This window comes from Plectropomus leopardus, chromosome 16 (genome assembly GCF_026936395.1).
Source record: "Plectropomus leopardus strain MGB_pleo_1.0 chromosome 16, ASM2693639v1, whole genome shotgun sequence".
Taxonomy (NCBI): Eukaryota; Metazoa; Chordata; class Actinopteri; order Perciformes; family Serranidae; genus Plectropomus; species Plectropomus leopardus.
The window spans coordinates 2,174,686-2,186,983 of record NC_142191.1 but is presented as its reverse complement, the minus strand read 5'-3'; positions in this window follow the sequence as shown (position 1 = coordinate 2,186,983).

Sequence of the window (12,298 nt, the reverse complement as noted above, 5' to 3'; positions counted from 1 at the left end):
TCGGCTTACTGGCCCGTGTTTGCTCCCGGTGTTAACATAATGTTTGTGTCTGCACACTGACACCTGAGCAAACAGGTTTCATTCCTTCAAAAACACGGGGAAAGGGCAATGAGCCACAAAAGAAGAAATGAGCATAAAATTAGCAAGAATTTAATAAATTAAAAAAAACAGTACAAGATCTGACAATCTGAAAATTTGTAAGCACAAATGAAAAAAAGAAATTACTAAAAAAATAAATAAAAGGACTTTAAAAATGAGAATGATTTTACAGTATATATTTAAAAAATAAAATAAAATACAATTACAAAATATATATATATGACTAAATTTATATTATATATATTTATATTATATCATTTCATATTGTTATTATATTCTTTTTATTTTTAAATTTATTTATTATTTATTATGTATTTTTTCTCAATAATCGCTGATGGAATTTCAGTGAAGCACGTAACCCTGATAATACAAAACTAAATTTGATCCTTCTTGTATATCACTTCATAATATATAACTGCACCTTTGAGTCACCTTTATTTGGGATTGGATCTGAATTTAATGTGTTTTATTATCATAATCATGTCTCACACATGAGTTTCATATGGTGCCATAAGAGCACAGAGTAAATTTGCTCCAGTGGAAAACCCCCCAAATATCTAATTTGCTTAAAGAGCCGGTGTGCTTTACATAGCTGGTGCCATTGTTTTTCATTCACGTCTAAGTTTAGCTGCCACTTGCAGAGCAACTCTGCACTGGATGGATCAGTCTGTTCGACGGTCTGATTCAGAAAAACACATTTTACATTCAAGCATTTTCAGAAATTAGCAGATGCATAATTAATAATGGCTCCTCCATGATGCAAAGTCAAATTATCCTAAAGTTGGTGGCTGTGACCGTCATATAAAGCAGATATTACAATCTATTTTTATCACTTCTGTCTATGTTCCTGTTCTCTGGGAATGATTAAAAAAGGGACAGTCCGCAGAACTAAAGTCCCTGTTCTGTCCCTATTATTTTCGTCATCAAAAACAGATATGACCCTGAAGGGTGCTGACATGTTTACTGCTTCCTCGTTTCAAACAGCGGCTCACAGCGCTCGCTCGCTCGCTGGCTGTATATCAGATCTGAGAGCAAAAGTGACAGACACTCCTCACAGAGGAAAGTACCTAAAGTATACATCTGGACCTCAGTGTCCTCTGCAGCAGCACCGCGCTCCACCCATGCAGGCACGTTATATTCTGCAGAGGATGTTTCACTACCGTTTCGCTCTGACCAACAGTTACATAAGCCATTCTGAAAAAGGGAGCCGGCCTCCACCCTGCAGAACAAAACACCCACTGACCAGCCGAGGTCCTGCAAACAGTCCAAAGGCCAAAACAGCCACACTCACTGCTGCTCGGCCCAACTGGACATAACAATTCAGTTACTGTACAATAAACCACCATGTTCCCACTCGTTTTTAAGCTTTTTAAAATGAGGAAAAAAGAATCAAGACTACAATTTAACCCTTTGGAAACTGGATCGACATGCTGCATTCAGAGGACCTTCACATGCATTGAAACGTTTGAGCCCTGAGAACATTGGTTTGTTTAAACCAGCAACTTGGCATAAACTATCTCAGAAGTTGCTAAAAATAAATAAGAATAAAACTGAATTGTGAAATCGGACGTGACAATGACCTGAAATGAGAGACTCGTTATAAAATTATCAAATAACTGGAGAATATCAAGGGAACTATATTTTTAATTATTATAATTATTAATTCAAGTTTAGATTACAGAGAAAATTATTATTATTATTATTTTATCTTTTATTATTTTATTTTATTTAAATACTGTTGGTTCCCATTTTCAATTTTTTCACCATTTGATTGTAACCAACAAAGCAACCAGTCGTGTCTCTCTTTAAATAAAACAACAATACTTTAGGAAACAACTAAATGAATAACAAACACTTCCAACAACGTTCCCATCACAAGTCGTCACGTGTTGCCACTTTGCAGTGGACTTCCACGTCTACATATTACGCTCTAGGTATCCTTCTGCGTCTGCTGTTGATGTTCTGGGATGCAGATGTAAGGATGTCAGCAAAAGAGGCACATGGTAAGGTGCGGAAAATTCAGGCAGGAAGTGAACACCAGACTCCTGCATGAAACTCCAGGTTTGGAGGGACCTTTGTGCTCCTTATATAGCCGGTGGTGTTTTCAACCTGACGCTGTCCATCGCTGCATCGTGCGGACACGACAGGTTCTGTCCCACCGCGTTTTCAAGTGACACAAAACGTTTGCCGACCCAATCATAACACAACGGAACCGTTCTGTCTGGTGTATTATACTGCCACAGATGGTGGCTTTTGGTGTCAGTATGTTACACCAACATCACTGACGACTTAGGAATGAGAACGGGTTGCTGCTGCTGCTATTTTTAGCTGTTATTTTGATGCCAACCGAATTTAGGATTCAGAATTTGGGAAATCCCAACACGCTCTTATCCCAGTTCGTCACATGGTGCCGCACATGCACATGATGGGTTGATGCTGCATATCGTTACGTTTACACAACTGCACACGGCAACCAATGATAGTTAGGATTAGGCAGCAAAGTCACTAAGGGTTCGGTTTAGGAAAAACAGACACACGGTTCTGTCTGAGCTTGGTCTTATCTGATGCCGTCCAGCGGCGCTCTGGTTGGACATGGAAGGTGGCTTTTGGCGTCACGCTTGTACACCAAAAGCACTGACAGAGCGGATGCATTTGACGAGTTTTAATGAGAACGGGCTGGAAATCGCTGAGTCTGGAAACTTGTTTTAGCGTTACCAAAAAAAACTAAGTATCACCCTAAACTGAGATAAGATGAATTTCACACATAAAAGTGTTTTTGTAGTCATTTTAGTTCTTATTTTGCATCACATTTTATATAATCTATCCACAATACTAACAAGCCAGTTAGTATCTGAATGAATTTTAATGGTGCAGGATCTTAACGGGTTTTCATGAGACTGATTATCAGTCACTCATTGATGTAAACAAACTCATTTCCGCATGGGGACTTTTCACTAACTGTTAACATCTACTGACCGCGCGTCGTGTCCAGATGAGGAGAAAGTTAGAGATTGTGATCATCTGGTTCATGGCTGACGGACGTTTGAGTCATGATGACGATCAGAGAGAAAATGATAATGATGCGACGCTGTCAGCTGCTTCTGTTGGTCAAAAACTGACTCACACTTTCCATTCATACCGCTTTTTCTGCGAATTCTGAAAATTTAAACATTTTCTGCAGATAGATGCACTTCTACATAAAGATAACATGTTTCAATTCAATAAAAATTAGAAATAAAGTTCATATACAGTGTGCATTTATCATAGAGACAATTTAATTAATTCATTTTTTTTAGAAAAATAAAAGAAAAAAGTCCAAATTTGTCTTTTATTGCTTTTGTTTTGCAGTTTTCGACCTTGCAAAGTTCAGACATAAATTCGAGGCTCCCCAGTCAGAGTTAGCTGGTGTCTGGAGTTAAGTACAAGCCCTAAAATCTCCCTTTTCATCTGCATTTAACTCGTCTTTTTATTTTTGCTTTTTCCAAAAAAACACAGCAGGTCAATGAATGCCTGCTGCCACAGCAGAGGTTAGCTTTGTGTTAGCCACCTGTACGAGCAAACTTGCAGCTGAGATGGGGACGCAGCGAGTGCCAGGGACTTTCCACAAACCAGTGTGTGTGTGTGTACGTGTATGTGTGTGTGTGTGTGTGTGTGTGTGTGTGTGCATGTAAAGCACTTCTTTGACAGTCAAGTGCATGTTTCTGTGTTTGGGTGTGTGCATGCACACAGACTGGGTGAGTGAGCGTAGCGTGAAATGAACTGCAGAAAGTGTGAGAGGACATGCAGAGGAGGTTTTGCAGTAAAGTTTCAGAGATTATGATGATGCATGGAGAAGATTTTATATGCATGTAAATATACATGCATTTGTTTTTTAAGGCAAAATATTCATATTGATATTCTGCAAACTGTGGGAGCGATAATGCATTAAAAGATGTAAATGTTTCAATGAGGAGATGCTCGAGAATACTGAAGACTGAAAACACCATGCAGCATGCAAACCCAGCGGTGAAATGTAACTAAGTACATTTACTTAAATAAAGATTAAGTACAGATTTGAGGTACTTGTACATGAGTATTTTCTTTTCATGTCACTTTATACTTTTACTCCACTTCATTTCAGAGAGAAATATTGTACTTTTTACTTCACTCCATGATGATTACTTCACTCCACTTATCTGAATGCTTAAGTTACTTTGAAAATCAAGATTTTTGCACTAAAACATAACAAGAGTTTATAAAATATTGTAATAAATTAAATCACCAAACAGTTTACAAAAGTACAGCTGCAACTGTAAATTGATTAATCAATCAGTCTACTGACAGAAAATTAATTGCCAGATGTTTTAAACTTAACAGTTTAAAATATTTTTCTCATTTCTAAACTAGTTTTGAGGTGTTTTTTCCCCCATTTTTAAATTTTTTATTTATTTATTTGTTGTTTTTAATCATTTTGAGTTTCGCGGGTCCTTTTTACAAAAAAAAATTAGAGGGTTTTTAAATTGATTTATTTTTTAACCTATTTTTATTTTTTTTTAATATTTTTGAGTTTTGGGGTGTCTTTTTTGAAAATATTCTTCTATTTTTTTTTCTTTTCTTTTTCTTAAAAAAAAACAATTCTGAGTTTGGCGGGTGTTTTTTCTGTTTAAATAAAGTTTGAGTTTTTTTTCTATTTTATTTTATTTTTTATAATTAAGTTTGTTTTTAAAGATTGTTCTGCACTGCGTACTTTTACTTGTAATACTTAAAGCACATTTTCTTGATTATATTACTTAAGAAATATTTTCAGTGTGTGACTTTTACTTGTAGCAGAGTATTTTCACAGGGTGGTATTAGTACTTTTATTTAGGTAAAGGATCTGCACACTTCTTCCTCCACTGTGCAAACGTAAAGAGAAGGAAGTTTGACGAGCGTCTGTCTGACATACTCTCCCCCTCTTCACCCTAAAGGGACGCTCATAAAACAGCGTCTTATCACTCAAAGGACGGTCCCTGTCATGGCAGAGTGACAGTTGGCCCCGCAGTCTTTGTCTGTGTTTTTAAGCCCACGGAGGAAGCAAAGGCTAAGGGGGTGAGACAGGAGACCAGGCGGAGCTGGAAATCCCCTTCCCTCAGCAGGCCTGCCTCGTCTGAGACACACAGGGCCCCGCGGAGGCCCACATCAAAGGGGCTGCTGCTGCTCTCATCATCCTCTCTCCTTCTGTCTTTCTATATGTCTCACTGTCCCTCTGTGTCTTTACCCCTTCACCTCTGTCTCTGTTTCCATTTATGTCTCTGTAACCACCGACGAGCAGCCGCGCTCGAGTCTGCAGCTCGAGTCTCGAGTCTGCAGCTCGAGTCTCGAGTCTGCAGCTCGAGTCTCGAGTCTGCAGCTCTTTGTGTCACAAGTCAAACAGGTTCTACAGCAGGGATACCCAGCATGCTTTGCTCAGGGAGGCCAGGGGCCAGCTGCAGCAGCCCAAGACATGTTTCAAGGATTTTACAATATTTCTCTGATTTTAAGACATTTTTAGGATTGAACGGCTTTTCTAGAATTTTTGGTTGTTTCATGGATTTTAGTACGTGCCTGAGATTTATGTACATTTTTAGGATTTTAGGACATTTTTAAGATTTCAAGACATTTTTAAGATTTTAGGACATTTATAGGATTTTAGGACAGTTTTAGGATTTCAGGAAATTTGTGGGATTTTAGATCATATCTAGGACTTTAGGACATTTCTAAGATTTCTGGACATTTCCAGATTTTTGGACGTATCTAGAAATTTAAGACATTTCTAGGATTTTATTTCATTTCTAGGACTTAAGGATATTTGTCTAATTTTAGGAAATTTCTTGGATTGTAGGACATTAGGGTCTTATGTAGGACCTCTGCCGGGGGTGTGGGGGATCCTCCACTGGCACTTTTTTGATTAACAAGCTCTTTTTTGGTGCAGTTTTATGCACTCTGGCACCTTATGGACACTGAAAGCACAAACACAGATTCAGGGGCCAGATTCGGGTATCCCTGTTCTAGACTCTGCAGGCTCTGCAGGGCGTCTCGCAGCACAAACTTCACCTGTGCAAAGTATCTGTGCATGCGACTGAAAACAGAGATGTATCAGCACACATGGCAGACAGCTGTGGTGTGATATATTTTAAGGGCATGTGGTTAGACTGGTGAAAACCCTCGCTAAACTGGTCTGTGAGGCACCTCCTGTCCCCGTCCCCTCCGCTCACAGCCCACAAAAATGTCAGGTATGTTTAAAGCAGCACACAGCTCGAGGCCGGCGCGTGGACCTGCAGGCGGAGGAGATCTGTGCATGAGAAGTCTGAGAAAGTTTGGGCCAGACCCCCTCACACACACACACGCAGAGAAACAAGCCGACCGTTTGTGCATGCACACACACATTTTCAGCAGTAACAGTCAGTCACAAGGAATGGCTTTGTGAGTTCTCAACTCCGGATTTTCCCTTTTAATCACTGATTGCCTGATGACTGCTGAGTGTCTCATGTCTCCCACAAGGAAGCAAACGGGCAAAGTCAGTTTCCTCTCTGCTGCAGAGCTGCACAAACCAACAACTGACGCTCAGTCGCTCTGTTTTTAATAATCAGATTCCACATTTACACTGAAAAAAAGACATAACATGCTTTGTTTTCACCAGGCTAAATATCATTTTCAGAACATTTTCCCCCTAAAATCTTTTAAAAAACTTACTTCAAACTGTGTTTATGTTCAGACGCATTTTTTTTTTTTTTTTTTACTGATATTTTATTAATTTTGAGGGGCTATTGCTATTTTATGAAAAGATGTTTCTGCATTGGGTACTTTCACTTTTAACACTTTTAGTATATTTTCTTGATTACACTCCCAGAGGGAAGCAAATGGGTGAAGTCAGTTTCCTCTTGGCTGCAGCACCGCAAAAAACAATGACCGACACTCACTCGCTCACTCTCTGAGTCCAAATTAAAAGAAAAAAAAAAAGATTATCATGCATTTTATTTTTTTTATGTTTTGCACCTGTCTCTGTAATACTATTTTATCTGTTTTTTTAACGCATCATGCTTCACTTTAACTCTGCTAAATATATTTTCAGCATAATTTTTCAAACTTTCCCTGAAATCATCCAACAAACTTTGCTTCAAGCTGTGTTTATATTCAGACACAGTTTGACCTGTAGTAACCCCAGCCGGTCTCTTTAAATCCAGTGCTGCTCTCTAGTGGACCGAGAAGGAACAACGTTGCATTTTCAGTGTTTTAACCCTTTGAGACCTGGCCTGATTTAGGTCAAGAACATAAAAAGACAATCAGCAAATTCGCAAGAAATTACCCAAAAAGTTTGCAAGACATGAGTTAAAATTACAAAAACATTTCCTAAAAATATGCAAAAAAGAAAATAAACTGAAAATTAACAGGGAGATGCTTCAAAAAAATATATAAATATATTTCTGTAATATAATTTTAAATATATAATTATGAAAAAAATGCAGTTCTTTTTAAATCTTCTCCTTTTTTTAAACAATTTTCTGAAATTTTCCCTCTCTCTTTCAGGACATTTTGACACTGGTGTTTTGGGTACTTTATTTATCAGAGGAGAGGGGTGGCTGAAGCATGACTTTTTTTATTAAAATAAATATAAAATACTACCTCTTCAAAACGACATGTCCCTCACGAAAGCCAAAATTAAAAACACAAGTCCCTCTTCGTTGCTTTTTAAAAAGCCTGACTTGTTTTGCAGCACCTCTTCCGCTCTCATAAATAACTAACAGTCCCTACCCAGAACCACTGCGGCAGGCCGGACGGAGCACGCGCAACACCACGAGTCCAGAAGTCCGACAGGTGTGCACATGACGGAAAAGTTTGACTTAAATTATCCGCGTGTGTCAGTCCGACTCTGAGAAATCCGATTTAATCTGATTTCAGTCGAACTAACGTGTTTACGTGTATTTTATGAGTCCAGTTTTAGTCAAACTAACGCGATAATTCACTTGTACCATCACGTGAACGTCCTGAGCGTGTCAGTGTGACTGCTGTCGGTCTGTGTGGTCGCCTTGTGCGTCCCGTCTGTGGCGTGATGGACAGAGACGGGCTGTCTCTTCATGGCACCACCGCGAAGACGTGGAGGGACATGTAAACAGTCAGGGAGGACAGCATCGTCCACAAACAGCTCTCATTAATTGTCCCACGCGGTTTAAATGACCAACAGGACAGACGGCAGATGCCTTCTTAACCCTCTGAAACCTGGAAAAACTGGTACTATCTTTCAAAAACACGGTGAGAAGACAATGAGTCACAGGACATGGCCCAAAAATGAGCAAGAAAATAATAATAAAAAAATCTCTGAAAATAAGCAAAAAAAAAAAAAAAGAGTAAAAAACAAAAACTTTAAAGTTACATAAAAAAGTGCTGGAAACATAAAAAAAGTATACAATTATTTTCTGGAAGATAATTTTAAATATATAATGATTATAATTATAAATAAAGATAATTTTTTAATTTTTAAAAAAAAAATATACTGTATATATTAGGTCATTTTCTGTCCACCTTTCACTTTTCCTAATTTTTTGCAATTTTTGGGAGATTTCTTGCAAAGATTTTCCTTCATGTTTTCAAAAGAAATTAAACCAGTTTTTTTCCCCAGGTTTCAAACGGTTAAACTAAAGTAAAAGTTCTGTTATGTTCTGATGACTCAATTCAGCCCATCATTAACCAGCTAACCACTGACGAACTGCATGTGTCCCCTGGCGTACCTCAATTACTTATTACTACTGTCATTATATTATAATCTATTTTTCTATTTTATGTATTTATTTTTTTTAATCTTTTTATTTATTAATTGATTTTTGTCTCTATTCTTAATCTCTGTTAATGTATTTATTTTCTGTTACTTCTATTTGTCTTTCAGTTGTTAATGTAATCTTTAAGCCGTTAATTGCACTAACTCTGTATTTCATGAATTGTTAATAAAGTTTGAAAAAAAAAAAAACACTGACGAACTTGTTCACTTTAGACTTGACTTCAATATTTTGGGAAAAAAATCCTGTCTTTGGAGAAATTTTCTAATTTTTCCTTATTGTCTTTTTAACCTATTTTATTTTAATCTATTTTTTCATTTTAATCTATTTTAAGTTTTTAATCTAACTTTATTTAACTGTATTATTTTGATTCTGATGGAGATTGTTATTATCATTACTAATACATATTTAATGTATTTTATTGTCATGTTTTTATTCTTGTTTTGTCTTTTTAATAGATTTTAACCAGTTTGTAGTCCAGCATCCCTTAACTATATTATTCTAATTATAATTATTATTATAGTTCTTACCTTTTTTTCTTACCTACTGTATTTTATTGTCATGATTTTAAGTCTTGTTTGTCTGTAATTTATTCTAACTAGTTTTTAGCCCAGCTTTCATTATTATTTTATTATTATTTATTATTATTATTATTATTATCGCTTTGAAGAGCTACAGAGATTGTACATGTTTATATTCCAAACACAGTTGTAATTAATTCAGTGCTGTAACGGTAGTTTTTAACGGTAGTTTTGGTAGTTTATGGCCGATAAGTGATTCTAACGTGGACTCCACTATTAAATCTACCAGCTGTTACTCTGCATGTCCAGTCCTGACCGTGTTTGACTGTCGTGTGCGTCAGCAGCGGCGAGGGGCGTAACGGCCGCGGAGGTCGTTCTGGACCACAGAAACCCACTCTGACCTGAGAAAGGACACATTGTGCAGCGAGTGGACGGGTCGCTGACCTCAGAGACGTCTGCGTACACAACAACACAGACTCTTTGTTAGCGGAGACAATCCTCACATCACTCACACTGTAACCACCGTGAGTCAGAGCAGAGCTGCCAACGCTGACTGAGGAAATACTGAAGGTTTTTACATTTCCACCCATTTTGCGATGTTGATCAAATTTAACTTAAAGGGTTTTTTTGAACTTGGACACGATTTCACCATGTTTTTTTATGTCTAAGTGTCTAATGGAGACAGTTTTTAAATATGGCGATGGCGCTGCAGCCACAAAACAGGCTGCGATGTAACCACTCTGGGCATGTGTGCGCCGCCATTGTGCGTCCACTGAAATGTGTTTGCTTTTGCCCGAGAGGCTCAGATTATTATTATAGTTGTCTGACAACTTAATGGAAAGGATCCCAACAGAGATCGAGGCTTTCTTTAACAGACACAACCCCGAAAACACTGCAGCCAAACCCACCAGACTCCATTTAATAAACAGTCATTTTAGCGTGTATAGAGGCAGCATTTTTTCACATCTTAACTGGCTTTATTTCTACCAAACCAGAGTTGGCGATTGTTGGAAAAATTAGGAAAAGAAGAACCAAGACGACTTTTGTGAGTTTAATTTTGTTTCTGTCGATTTGAAATGGTGTGTTTTACAGTGATAAAATAGTGTATATTAAATGGAGTCTGGTGCGTTTGTCAGAGCTATCTCACGGCTGTCTCTCTCTGAAGAAATCCTTTACATAATGTTGTCGGATACTTAGAATAACAATCTGAGAAAAGCCATGTTTGTTCCACCAAAACTGGGTATTTTTCAACAACATGTTGGGAAATTTTAAAACTGCTGCAACAAAACCAGGTACTTTATAACAACACGTCAGGACATTTTCAGCCTGTTTGCTGTAGCAAAACTGGGTATTATTTAATTATTTAACAACACGTTTGTCTTGTTTCCAGCCTGTTTGTCTCATCAAAGCCGGGTATTTTTTAACGAAATGTCAGGACATGTCAAGACTGTTGCAACAAAACTAGGTATTTTTCAACGACGCGACATATCAAGCCTGTTTGTTAAACCAATACAGAGTATTTTTTTAATGATGGGTTACGACATTTCCAGTCTGTATTGAACCAAAACCAGGTATTTTTTTAACAACATGTTGGGACATTTTCTGCACATTTGTTGCACCAAAACCAGGTATTTTTATTACACGTTGGGGCATTTCTGATTTTTTTTTTGTTATATTTATTTTTTAACAATACCTCAAACATTTCAAGACTTTTTGTGGCAGCAAAACTGTGTTTTTCTTTTTTTTTAATTACATGTTGAGACATTTCCAGTCTGTTTGTTGAGACAAAATCAGGTTTTTTGTTTTGTTTTTGTTTTTCTTTAACCGTGTCCAGAAGTTTCCAGATGTTTTTGTTGTAGGATTATTTTCCATAATGCCCTGAGTGGTTACGCTGCAGCCTGTTTCACCACTGCCAGCTGCAGCACTCAATACTGGATTTTTGGACATTTATTTCCAGGTGAAAAAATACCAAAGTTACCCTTAAAATAAGTATTTCGTCAAAGGGACAAAGAGCCTTAAAGTAAGACAATAATTATGATTTTATTAACAGTTCATTACAATGTTACATACTAAAATCAATAGAAAATATGCTTAAATTAAGTGGTCCGTCAGTTCAGTTAAATAAATACAGAAATATCAAAAATCGTACTAAAAAACAGTTAAAAATGTCAGTTTGCATGTCTTCATACAGACTCAGTGTAGCGATGCTCGCGGCCTTTATCAAAGGCTTCACACACCACATCCACTATACGTCCATAGCAGATCCGGCAGATAACAAGAGCAACACAGAACACCTGAACCCGTTTTCATTGTTATTTTTTTAACAAAAACGTCTCACGGTCGACACGATTTGATCGCCGAGGCTAAATCTGCTGACACAGAGTGCAAAACACAAGCTTGATGAGCATTAATGTAAAAACACGGAGAGCAAATGAACACGTGAGGGAGAGTTAAAAAGGACAGCTCTTTGGTGCAGCCAGGTGTATCGAGAACGCACCAGTTTGATCAGATCTGGACGAAACACGCGACAAATGTTTGGGAAACTTGATCCAAGAGCTGCTTGTAGTTACTGAATCAAACGCTCTTTTACGACTTCAGACACTTGAAATGATTTTGTTGGGTCCAGATCTGACTCGGCTGTATTGGTGATTGAGGCACAGTGTCCGGTCGATCGGAGGCACGAGAGAGCAACATGTAACCTTCACGCCACAGCAGACGCTCACATCTGGGAGGCTGCAGCAGCGGATAACGCAGCAGCTGCTGGATAACGCTGCAAAAAACCAAAACGAAAACCTGCAGTTCTAAATGAGATAACGAAAGTGTTAGCAGATAAACTGGAACATTATCCTACAGTTGGGCTTCATATTGCATGTTTTTCAAATCACATCTTGTTTGCTTTTAATGCAAAGA